This window comes from Buteo buteo, chromosome 33, assembly GCF_964188355.1.
Source record: "Buteo buteo chromosome 33, bButBut1.hap1.1, whole genome shotgun sequence".
Lineage (NCBI taxonomy): Eukaryota > Metazoa > Chordata > Aves > Accipitriformes > Accipitridae > Buteo > Buteo buteo.
The window spans coordinates 1224155-1237546 of NC_134203.1; positions in this window are offsets into that span (position 1 = coordinate 1224155).

Genomic DNA, 13392 nt, shown 5'->3' on the forward strand with positions numbered 1-13392 from the left:
TCAGCAATGCTTCAAGTCACGTGACACTCAGTCCAGCACTTTACAAAATGTCACTAAACTTAACGATAGCAGCCTCCCCGCAGGTTTTTTACTCATGAGCAAAAACCAAAGAGCCACGTACCCTTGGGAAACCCTTGTCCTTCCGTGTGGCTGGTGTCTTCCCATAGCTCTTCCTCAAGGCAGGAGAAATGGCCATGAATTTGGAAGTCCACATACATTCAGAAGTACACTTAGTCCTCTGGTAGTCATTACCTATGGGCCAGAAGTCCTCTCACCTCTCCCCAGAATTGCCCGTCAGTCATCTGGCAGTCATTTTCCATGAACCGCAAGTCCTCCCTCCCTCCCTCCCTCCCAACCCACCAGAAATGAGTCAGACTGCACCAGAACTGCCACTGCCCAACCTGCTGTAGACATAGTAGACCAGAAATGTTGGTTTCAAGACAGGAAACACAGCACAATCCACCAGAACAGCAACAAATCAACCAGAATTAGCACACGCAAACCAAAGGTCCCTATCCAAACCCTGAAAAGGCAATCAAGCTAAAAAAGGACTCTGCACAAAAAAAGACCATGCAGAACACAAGATAAGGCAAAAATAGCCTAACCCCAGGAACCCAGGGCCAACAAACCCAGATCCTCTCCATAACAATAACACCCTTTAATCCTAACTCTCTTCAGCTCTGGCATACCATAACCCTGCCACCCCATAACCCTAGTGAACTGCAACCCTAGCATCCCAAAACACTAGCACATGGTAGCCCTAAGAGAGCAAAAAATTGAACACAAACTCCCTGGAAATCTCTGCCAGGCCCTTCAGGTGGCCCCAGATTTCAGACATCACAACTCTGAAGTGGGACACAGCCACCGGGATGTTGCCAGCATCCATCTTGACATCATCTGTCACACCCGGAAAAAGTGCCTGGCTTAAACACTCTCGGGGAGAAAGGCTGAGGCACTCGGAGACTTTGAACCGGCCAGCCATGACCACGGGGTTTCAGCTCACCATTTCTGTCTCAGAGCCACCAGGCAGATGACCCCGTCCTCCCTGAGACACCGCGCGGGGCACCCGTACCCAGGCCGGATAGAGCCTTTGCTCTAGGAGGAGGTGCTTCCTGGGAGGAGGATCTCTCATGGGGGCACTGGCAAGCCCTCCTCAGGCCTGGATGCCTGAGAAACATCCCTGTGCTGCTCTGTATCTCACCAAAACCAGGGGTGGAGGAAGGCTGCTTTGGTGGCTTCCAAGAGAACCAGCTCACCTGGGCTGCTCTGCGGCCACCGGGCACCTTTGCTGTCAGGCAGGTCCCAGCGTTGCTGTCACGGGCAATTGGCTGTCACCTCCGTGCAGGACGCTCTCCAGCAGACAGTACGTCTCCTCTTGCTCTCCCTGCGGACAAGATCAAAAGGTAGCAATGAGGGTGTGCTTTGCCCCATCCCCAGGGTGCCACAAGAGAGACCTGCCACCCCCAAATCAGCTGTGTGACGTGGACACCGCGTACGAGCTGCAGACATGGGTCAGGACTGGCTGGGGGGAGTGGGCAAGCCATTCTGTCACGCATCCCGCGCTGGCAGAAAGCAGAGCTGGAGAGAACGGGGGAAGCCCAGGGCAGCCGGCAGCAGGGCTTCACTGGGAAAAACCAGGCAGGGCTGACCCTGACACCCTGCACGCAGACCCGGCCCTGGGAGTTGACAACCTGTCCCTCTGCCTACCGCTGCCACAGGATTCAGAAAGCAGTGCCGCCGGCCCTGGCGTGGTCCTGAGCCACCGCTTGACAGACGAGTCTTTAGCCAGCAGGCCTAAAAAGAGGAAAAACTGCCCAGAATTAAGCTGTGCTCAAGTTTTTGCAGGCAGCATGGTTTTTTGAGGTACCTGGTGGTGCCACTCCTGGGGAGCACTCAAGAAAGAAGGGCGGCTGCCTGTACCTGCAGGCAGGTGGTGGAGCGTGTGCAGCGTGAGCGAGCGGTGGTTTGTGTGGCTGTTGAGTGGGTTTGGGCCTTAAATGTGTCCAAGGTGGTACGCCTGGTTCCTTCTGCCTTGCAGGTGGTCTTTAGAGCGGAAACAGGTTTTTTTTAAAGCAAAACCAACAAGCAAACAAACAAAAAACCAGCTGGGTAAGCTTTTTGCCCCCAGCTGGCCTTTTCTTCCCCCGTCCTGAACACTCTGCAAGGTGGTGACTGTCACCAACATCAGGGCGCAGGATTGGGCCCAAGGCAGGGCTTTTGCAGGCAGCACTTTTCTCGAGGCTCCTGGGGAGTGCTCAAGAAATGGGGGCAGCTGCCCAGAACTGCTAGTTTTGGTCTCTGTCCAGCCCCCTGCCCCCATTTGTTATTCCTCCCTCTCTGCCTTTAGTCCATCGCTATTGCCTCCCTCCTCTTTCTTCCTCTGACTCCCTGCCTGTATTTTCCAATTCCTCTCTCTCTGTCCTAGAGCCCCGTGCTGTTTTTTTCCTTCTCCACACCTCTCTGTCCCGCTCCCTGCCCACGGAAGGAAGGAGAATCACAGCACGGCCACGTAGAGCGTGTGTGCGCACGTGCAGGGCTGTGTACCTCGGAAGCCTCGCGCTGTAAGAGCTGCAAGGCACCAGCGTGTTCTCTTAGGTGGAGGACAGTCGAGCGAGTGGAGCTACAGAAGAGGAAGGGAGGAAAGGACAGACAGATGAGGGAAAGAAGTGCCTGAACTCTAAACTTTGCCTGGCAGGGCAGAGAGCAGGACCTCCGGCGAGTCCTGGGCCCTTGGGGTCACGTCAGCCCTCTTCTGTGTCCCAGTCCCTCCCTGCCCCGTCCCCTTTCCCTCCGCCTAAGTTTTTTTGCTCCCCGGTTGTCACGTCCCACCTGTGGGGAGGGGGGAAGAGACCGAGATCTGCAAAACCCCTCAGTGTGGATTAAGGTGAGATGACACTCAAGGTCCACACAGAGACACCAGCTTTGACGGGAGAAGTCTCTAGAAGGACTCTTCTGTAACCATGGGCCCCCTCACAGGTCTAGCTTCTCCCGAAGAAGCTATGTGGCTCTCTGGGAAACCAAGGTTAAGGCCTTGCCTTAACAACTTGAAGAGAAAGGGGGGTGGGGGGTGGGGGGTGGAGAGAGCTCACCAGCCCCGGCTCCAGCGTCGGAATTCGGTGTCGGGAGGGAGACAGGGTTTTTCTCACTCCTGCCTGCCCCTGTTTGTCGGCCCCAGGTCCCGGCCTTCTGGAAGCTTCTCCCGCCCCTGTTCCAGGAGTGGCCGAGACCCCCGTCAGTCAGGAGAAGGGACGCCGGGCCCCTCCCCGCGACGTCCATGTTGGGTCTCTCGGGGCGCTGTCCAGGCTCTCAGGACAGTCCCTCGGGGCTCGACCCTCACACCTGGACCTCTCCTCCTCTCTGGGACGGGGCTCTGCTCCCTGACCCCCCTTTCCCTCTCCTCCAAGGCTCTCTCTTCCTCTGCCACCCCACCTCTCCCTGGACTTGCCTCGTCTTTTCCCTCTTTCCTGCTCCCCGTCCCTCGGTCTTGCCGTCTCTCTCTGTCCTGCAGGCCGTCGCAGCTTTGCCCTTCTCCACCGCTTTGTCCTGATCGGCACCCCTCTCTTTTTTCCCATCATCTCTCTGGCCTGTTCCCTGTCCCCCCGGCCCAGGACCCCCGAAAGCCTCTCGGGCCCCTGCCATCCCCAGCATCCCCCCCCAGTGGGACCCCCATGTCCCCAGCACCGTCACAGCCCCCAGTGTCCTCATTCCCCGCCATGACGCAGGTCCCCTCCCCTCCCGCCATGACACGGTGTCCTTGTCCCCCCCAAATGTCCTTGGGTCCCCTCCTGCCCCCCGACGGTGTCCCCCAGGACGTGGTGTCCCCTGTGCCCCTCCCGCCATGGTGGCACTGTCCCCATGTCCCCACAGCCACAGCGTCCCCACGCCGGCATTGTCCGCAGGGCAAGGTGTCCCCCGTGTCCCCATCTCCAGGGTGGGCCTGTCCCCCTGTCCCTGTCCCCGGGGTGCTGTCCCCAGGTTGGCAGTGTCCCCATGTCCCCGTCCCCAGGGTGCTGTCCCCAGGGTGGTGTCCCCCATCCCCAGGGTGCTGTCCCCCATGTCCCCATCCCCAGGGTGGTGTCCCCCGGGTGGTGTCCCCCATGTCCCCATCTCCAGGGTGGTGTCCCCCATCTCCCCATCCCCAGGGTGGTGTCCCCAGGGTGGTGTCCCCCATCTCCCCGTCCCCAGGGTGGTGTCCCCCATGTCCCCATCCCCAGGGTGGTGTCCCCAGCGTGGTGTCCCCCATGTCCCCATCTCCACGGTGGTGTCCCCCATGTCCCCATCCCCAGAGTGGTGTCCCCCATCTCCCCGTCCCCAGGGTGGTGTCCCCCATCTCCCCGTCCCCAGGGTGGTGTCCCCCGGGTGGTGTCCCCCATCCCCAGGGTGGTGTCCCCAGGGTGGTGTCCCCCATCTCCCCGTCCCCAGGGTGGTGTCCCCCATGTCCCCATGCCCCAGGGTGTCCCTTGCCCTGGGGTAGGGTGTCCCCGGGGTGTCCTCGTGCCCATGCTGTCCCCATGGTGTCCCCCCCAGTGTCCCCAGGTGTGGGAGATCAGCTTGCTCTTCTCTCGGGGGGGTGGGCTCTTGGTGGCAGCGCATGGCACTGGTGGCCCTGCAGGACGTGGGTGCTGCGGGGGGGGTCCCATGGGTGCTGGGGGTCATCGGGGGGGGTCCCATGGGTGCTGGAGGATGCCCACCTCTGCTCCCTGCACGCCCGCCGCGTCACCCTCAACCCCGAGGACCTGCAGCTGGCCCGGTGCCGGCAGGGGCTGGAGGTGGGGGTGGTCTGAGGGACACCCCCACCCACTGCAGGCACCCCAATAAATGGGGGTTTGCTGCTGCTGCTGCTGGGGTGGGTCTGGCAGGGGGGCCATGGGTGCTGGGGGGACATCAGGGGGTCCTATGGGTGCTGGGGGGGACCATACGTGCCAGGAAGGGGGCCTGGGGTGGTGCCATGGGTGCTGAGCGGGTCCCATGGGAGCTGGAGGGGGGTCCCCAGGGCGCAGGGGGGGCTCCCACGGGTGCTGAGAGGGCTCTAGGAGGGTCCCATGGGTGCAGGGTGGGGGTTGGGGCACCCTTCCCTTGGGGGTGCAGTTTGGGGGGGATGGGGATACTGAGGGGGTGATGGAGGGTGTGGCTAGGGGGCGTGGCTTCAAGGGTGTGGCTTTCTGGGTCCCCCCTCTAATATAGGCACTCCTCCGGGGTGCACCCCATGTTGCCCCCCCCCAGGAATGGCAGTCGCGCTGCTGCCGCTGGTAAAGGGTGGGGAGGGCAGGGGCCTGCGGGGCGCTGCACCTCCGCCGCCTCACCTGCCGGCATGGCCATCCTGTGCGTGTGCCTGGGGGGGCAGTGAGTTTGGGGGGGCACCCCAAAACTGACACCCCCCACCCGAACCCCCAAACCTGCCCCTGGAACCGCTCCCACAAACCACAACTTACCCCTTGGGGAGCCCAGGACCCTGATGCCCCCCAGGCACCCCTAAACCTGCCCTGGGACCCCGACCCCCCCATCCCCTTAGGGACCCCGAAATCACCCTTAGAGCCCCTCCCATCCCCCTCGGGTGCCCCAAAACCCTCTTAAGGAACCCCAATATCCCCTCAGGACCCCCCAGCATTCCCTTGGAGTCCCCCAATATCCCCAATATCCCCTTAGGGACCCCCAAAGCTCCCTTAGTGCCCCACCCTAGCACATCCCAATATCCTCTCTAGGCACCCCAATACCATCTTGGGACCCTCATACCCTCCTAGGGACCCCAAACCCCCTTAGGCTCCCTAAAACCCTCTTAGGACCCCCAATGCCACCCATGGGGACACCAAACCCCCCTTAAAAGCCCCTTATATAAAAGCCCCTGAGACACCTCAATACCCTCTTAACGTCCCCTATATTCCTCTGGGCCACCCCAAAACCCCTTCAGGGTCCCCAAACCCCTGCCTAGGGCCCCCCAGTACCCCCCTGGAGACACCAACACTCCCCCCAAAACTATGCTCTCACATGGGGGGGGTCCTGGAACCCTTAGGGATCCCCTCTATCCCCCTGGGACACCCCAATACTCCCTTGGAGACCCCCTGAACCTGCCTGGGACCATCCCCCCCCAAGCCTCACTTAGGGCCCCCCAATACCCCCTTGGACGCCCTGTATCCCCTTAGGACACCCCAAGCCCCCTTAAGGTACCCCAGTACTCCCTTGGGGTCTCCCAATACCCCCCTGTGCCCCCAAAACCCCCTTCTGACACCCCCCCCACCCCCCCGCAGGAGCTGTGTTCCCACGGCGGGTCCCTGTCACGACCTGGGCTGGACAGCCCAGGGAGTCCTGTTGAATTCGGCATTCCCTCAGGCTAAATTAAGGTGAAACTGAACTTGGGAGGTATAAGAGGAGGCGGTGGGCTTTCTCACAACAGGAGTTGGCGCGGAGCTACCTCGGGGCCCCGTGTCACCTGTGGTGACCATGTCCATCACTTCAGGGCAGAAGGAGATCCCTCCCGTTGGGTCAGGAGGTTCAGAGCAGACCCCCTTGCTTTCTAGGCTCCTTCTCCGAGAGGAGCCTGGGGGCGGCTGAATCCACTCCTAGTCCCAGACTTGGTCAGCGTAGGTCATGCCTAAAGGGATGAGGCGTAGGGATTGTGGGAAAGCAAAAGGAAAGAGAGAACAAGACAGAGAGAGAAAGATTTCACCGGTCCTGGGTCCAGCGTTGGGCCAGTCAGCCGAGGGCTCCAGTCCCGGTGGGCTTGCGCACGACGTGGGGCTTCAGTTTGTGTGCTCATCCTTGGCCCTCCTTCGGGCGGGCACTCGAACTCATTAGGTGTCCTGATCAGTCTGTGAGCTTTTGGGCTTGGGGGTCCTTTGGGGAATAACCTCCCCCTCCCTGCAGACGCGGTCTTTGGCCATGCAGGGTGAGCTGTGCTGCTCAGTGTACCGGAGCAGCACATCCGAACAGGGAGCTGTGCACCCTCCGGCACCCCCCTCCTGTTGCTGATGGGTGCTGATCCGCTGCTTTTGCCCTGGGGTTCCTTCTTGTGGGGAGTCTCAGTTGAGCAGAACTTGCCCCCCCGCAGTGTTTGAGACATTAACTCTTTCAGTCTCTCAGAGGCCCCCCTGGGCCCCTTTGAGGTTTTCCCCTTCTACACCTGCAGCACCATCGGTCGCCTCCTCTTCGGGGAGCTGGTAGGGGACCCAGGAGTCTGGGAGGGGACCCAAGCATGCATCACTTGTATATTCCAATCCTTTTATTATTATTATTATTATTATCGTCATTTTAGTATTGTTGTTACTGTCATTATTAGTCTCTTCCTTTCTGTCCTATTAAACTGTTCCTGTCTCAACCCATGAGTTTGACTTTTTTTCCCCCAATTCTCTTCTAGAGATGGGTGTTCTCTATGGGGTTGGGGAGGCTGTACGGGGTTTGGAGGGGCGGTCGTGGGGGTATTATGGGGCTGGGATGATATACATAGGTGGTGGGGGGGGTGTTTTAGGGTCTATATGGTGCCGGAGGGGGTAGTATATGGTCTATATGGGGCTGGGATGATCTATATAGGTGTTTTAGGGTGTATATGGTGCCGGAGGGGGTAGTATATGGTCTATATGGGGCTGGGATGATCTATATAGGTGTTTTAGGGTCTATATGGTGCCGGAGGGGGTAGTATATGGTCTATATGGGGCTGGGATGATCTATATGGGTGTTTTAGGGTCTATATGGCGCCAGAGGGGGTAGTATATGGTCTATATGGGGCTGAGGAGTCCACAGGACTGCGGGAAGGGGCTGCCTGGGGCTGCCTGCTGCCTCTGTGCTGAGACATCTGGGGCTGCCTGCACCCCTGGACACCCTGGTCCACTACCCGGACACCTGGGGCTGCCTGCACGTCCAGATGAATGGGTCCTCCTGCTGCCTGCATCCCCGGACGCCTGGGTCCTCCCCTGGACGCCTGGGTTCATAGATGTTGACCTGGATTACGTTACTGTGGAGGAAAAAACGGTATCCATGAAACATCCATTTAAGAGAATGTTGAAAGTAGCTGCATGCTTTTGGGAATGACCGCATATAAAAACAAAACCATGAGTGGTTGATCTGAATGCTAGGTGCTTGAAGGCCCACATCCTTTACAGCCTCTCCCTTAGACCCTGCTTGGATCTGGACTCGTGTGAAATAAAAACATTGGAACAAATACTACTTTGAAAAAACAGCTGGCTTCAATAATTTGAAAGATCTAGTTCTGCATAAGGTTGATATTACAATTTGAATGTTACAAGGACACAGTCAACTGGAAAAAAAATGCAGGTCGTGCTTCCTGTAGTTAAATCACTTAATATGAAGAAGTTAGTAGAGGGGGAAACGTGCAGTGTGGACTGCCTCCAGCACATGATGGTCAAATTTGTAGTGACAAGAATCTTTTGTCTTGCTGAGGGATTATAAAAAGCTTGCTTGCTTTTAATGCTTCTGTGTGGGAAGCTGCATTTCAGCAAGCAAAAACAACTTCCCTGACTCTTAAGTTGTGTGTCCCTTTAATGCTGCAAAATGTAAATAAGGATACTTGCATGCATCTTTCTCAATTAAATGTACAGTGGATGTCTTCTTCAAATAGGCTGGAGCTTAAAAATCACCTTAAAAATACTGGATCGTGTAATGTTGTCTACATATGCCTGCGGTCCACTTGGAAGACAACTGGATTGGTTACGCCAGTCTTTCTGTAAGGTACAAACAGAGCCTAAGGTTTTGAGTGCCCAAGAACGCTCTTGTCAAGTAGGTTAACACACACACAAACACCATGTAATAGCAGTGTAAGGGCTCCCCAGAACATCTTCAGGACAATGGTATTTTCTATAAGCAGCTCTTTTCATGCAACCTCAGCTAGTGTTGTGCTGGAGGGGCACAAGGAGTTGGGAAGGGACACAGTCAGGGCAGCTGACGCAAACCGGCCAACGGGGTATTCCATACCCTATGATGTCATGCCTAGTATGTAAACTGCAGGGAGTGGTTGTGGGGGGGAATCACCGCTCGGGGACCAATTGGGCATCGGTTGGTGGGTGGTGAGCAATTGCATTGTGCATCACTTGTATATTCCAATCCTTTTATTATTACTATTTTCATTTTAGTATTGTTATTACTATCATTATTAGTTTCTTCCTTTCTGTCCTGTTAAACTGTTCTTATCTCAACCCACAAGTTTGACTTTTTTTCCCCCAATTCTTTCCCCCATCCCACTGTGTGGGGGGGAAGCGAGCAAGCGGCTGCGCGGTGCTGAGTTGCCGGCTGGGGTGAAGGAACGAAAAAGATGTGGGAGGGGCTGAGGGTAGAGGGTCTCTATGGAGATGGGTGTTCTATATGGGGTTGGGGGGGCTGTATGGGGTTGGAGGTTCAGTTGTGGGGGTTTTATGGGGCTGGGATGATCTACATGGGGGGGGGGTGTTTTAGGATCTATATGGCCGCGGGGGGTTATATGGTCCATATGGGGCTGGGGAGTCTATAGAACTGTAGGGAGGGCCTATAGGGATGGAAAGAGTGGCCTATAAGGTCTATATGACCTGGGGGGAGAGGAACTATGGGGTTTATATGGGGCTGAGGGGAGTTACAGGGCATCTGGGTCGGGGGGGCATCTACCCCTGGACACCCTGGTCCACTACCTGGACACCTGGGGCTGCCTGCATGTCCAGATGACTGGGTCCTCCTGTGACAGGGGGATCTATAGGGTCCAGAGGGATCTATATGGCCCAGGGCAGGGAATAACAGAGGGATCCAGGCAGTCCAGGGGATCTAGATGGTCCAGGCTTAGAGAGAGGCAGGGATCCATAGGGTCGTGTGTGTGTGTGTGTGTAGCTTCCAGGATGGGGGGGCAGAATCTACAGTGTTCAAGGGGGGAAAGGTAGTGATCTATAGGGTCTGGGGGGATCTGTAGAGCTGGAGGGAGGGAAGGGAGGGATCTATAGGGTCTGGGGGATCGGTACGGACAAGGGGAGGGAGAAATCTATAGGGTCGGGTTCTATTGGGTCAGGGGTCTATAGCATCCGGGGGGGCGGCAGGGATCCATAGGGCGGGGTTCTCCCCCCACTCCCTGTGGGGCCGCGGGGTCCGTCGGGGCGATGGCGGGGGGGGCTAGGGGCGGGGCATGGCGAGGCCACGCCCACTGCGGGGAGGGGGAAGGAACCCGGGTGTTCGGGGGGGTCACGGGGGGGGAAACCCAAAAGTTCGGGTCCCACCCTCCGTCACACACACCCCCCCCGGCTCCCCCTTCCTGACCTCACAGCCCCGCTAGGGCATCAGGCCCCCCAACGTGACGCCACACCCGAACCCCCCCACAAGCTGCGGCCGCCGCCGCCCGGATTCAAACCTCCCGCCGCGTCGGCCCTGTACTGACGTCATTTCTGCTCGCTCGCCCGCCCGCCCACCCACCGTCCGACCAATAGGCGCCCGCGCGGCCGCTCTGCGCCGCCGGAGGCCGCGTCTCGATGGTGCCCTGGAGGTGCAGAGCGGGGGCGGGAGGGGGGGAGAAGCCGCGGGGTGTTATTAGCATGAATTTGCATCGCTCCTCCCCCAGCCGCAGGGCACCCTGGGGGACCCAGGCGTCCGGACAAGCCGCTCCGCGTTTATTGACCGGGGATGGGGGGCGGGGGGCCAGGGCTGCTGCCATTTCCTCCCAGTATGAACCCAGTATGATCCCAGTTGCCCCCAGCATGGTACCTGTTGCCCCCAGCATGGTCTGAGTCACTCCCAGTTTGATTCCAGTGGCTCCCACTGTGATCCCCGTTTCCCCAGCATGCTCCTAGTCACTCCGAGTCAGTCCCAGTATTATTCTGGTAACTCCCCATATGATCCCAGTTGCCCCCAGAAGGCTCTGACTCACTCCCTGGCACTCCCAGTATGATTCCAGTCACTCCCAGTACGATCTTAGTTTCCCTCGTTTCCCTCAGAGTAGTCCCAGTTGCTCCCAGTATATCCCCGTTGCCCCCACTGTGCTCCTACACACTCCCAGTTGCCCCCAACATGATCCCAGCTCCTCCCGGTGTGATTCCAGTCACTCCCAATTGCTCCCAGCATGATCCCAGTTGCTCCTAGTCACTCCCAATGTCACTCCCAACGTCATTCCAGTTGCCCCCAGTTGACCCCATCATGATGCCAGTTCCTCCCAGTGTGGTTCCCGTTACTCCCAGTTGCTCCCAGCATGATCCCAGTTGCTCCCAGCATGTTCCCATTTGCTCCTAGTCACTCCCAACGTCATTCCAGTTGCCCCCAGGTGCCCCTATCATGATCCCAGTTCCTCCCAGTGTGGTTCCAGTCACTTCCAGTTGCCACCAGCATCATCCCAGTTGCTCCCAGCATGTTCCCAGTTGCTCCTAGTCACTCCCAATGTCACTCCCAACGTCATTCCAGTCGCTCCCATTTGCTCCCAGCATGATTCCAGTTCCTCCCAGTGTGGTTCCAGTTACTACCAGTTGCTTTCATCACGATTCCAGTTGCTCCCATCCTACTCCCAGTTGCTCCTAGTCAATTCGAGTCACTCCCAGCTTCATTCCAGTTGCCCCCAGTTACCCCCAACATGATCCCAGTTCCTCCCAGTGTGGTTCCAGTCCTTCCCAGCTGCTTTCAGCATGATCCCAGTTGATCCCAGCCTGCTCCCAGTTGCTCCTAGTCACTTCGAGTCACTCCCAACTTCATTCCATTTGCCCCCAGTTGCCCACAACATGATCCTAGTTCCTCCCAGTGTGGTTCCAGTTACTCCCAGTTGCTCCCAGCATGATCCCAGTTCCTCCCAGTGTGGTTTCAGTCACACACAGTTACTCCCATTATGATCCCAGTTGATCCTAGTCACTCCCAACATCATCCCACTTGATCCCAGAATGATCACAGTTCCTCCCAGCGTGTTCCGAGTTACTCCTATTCACACCCAATGTCATTCCCAACGTCATTCCAGTTGCCCACAGTTGCCCCCAACAAGATCCCAGTTGCTCCCAGTCTGGTTCCAGACACACCCTGTTGCTCCCAGCATGATCCCAGTTGCTCCCAGCATGTTGCCAGTTGCTCCTAGTCACTGCCAATGTCATTCCAGTTGCCCCCAGTTGCCCCCAACATGATCCCAGTTCCTACCTGTCTGGTTCGAGTTACTCCCAGTTGCTCCCAGCACGATCCCTGTTGATCTTAGTCACGCCTAACATTATCCCAGTTGCCCCCAACATGATCCCAGATGCTCCCAGTGTGGTTCCAGTCACTCCCACTTCCTCCCAGCATGATCCCAGTTGCTCCCAGCATGTTCCCAGTTGCTCCTAGTCACTCCCAATGTCACTCCCAACGTCATTCCAGTCACTCCCAGTTGCTCCCAGCATGATCCTAGTTCCTCCCAGCATGCTCCTGGTTTTTCCTAGTCACTACCAATGTCATTCCAGTTGCCCCCAGTTGCCTCCAGCATGATCCTTTTTCCTTCCAGTGTGGTTCCAGTCCCTCCCAGGTGCTCCCAGCACGATTCCAGTGGATCCCAGTCTGCTCCCAGTTACTCCTAGTCACTTCGAGTCACCCCCAACTTCATTACAGTTGCCTCCAGATGCCCCCAACATGATCCCAGTTCCTACCAGTGTGGTTCCAGTCACTTCCAGTTGCTCCCAGCATGATCCCAGTTAAACTTAATTACTCCCAAGATCATCCCAGTTGCTCCCAACATCTTCCTAGGTCCTCCCAGTGTGGTTGCAGTCACTCCCAGTTGCTCCCTGCATGATCCCAGTTGATCTTAGTTACTCCGAACATCATCCCAGTTGCAACCAACTTTATCCCATTTCCTGCCAGCATGCTCCTGGTTGCTCCTACTCACTCCCAACGTCATTCCAGTTACTCCCAGTTGATCCTAGCATGATCCCAGTTCCTCCCAGTGTGGTTCCAGTTACTCCCAGTTGCTCCCAGCATGATCCCTGTTGATCTTAGTCACTCCTAACACTATCCCAGTTGCCCACAACAAGCTCCCAGTTCCTCCTTGTGTGGTTCCAGTTACTCCCAGTTGCTCCCAGCAGGATCCCTGTTCCTCCCAGCATGCGCCTGTTTGCTCCTATTCACTCCCAACATCATTCCAGTTGCCCCCAGTTGCCCCCAACATGATCCCAGTTCCTCCCAGTGTGGTTCCAGTCACTCCCACTTGCTCCCAGCATGATCCCAGTTGCTCCCAGCATGTTCCCAGTTGCTCCTAGTCACTCCCAATGTCACTCCCAACGTCATTCCAGTCGCTCCCAGTTGCTCCCAGCATGATCCCAGTTCCTCCCAGCATGCTCCTGGTTCTTCCTAGTCACTACCAATGTCATTCCAGTTGCCTCCAGTTGCCCCCAGCATGATCCCAGTTCCTCCCAGTCTGCTCCCAGTTGCTCCTACTCACTTCCGTTCACTGCCAACTTCATTCCAATTGCCCAGTTGCCCCCAACATGATCCCAGTTC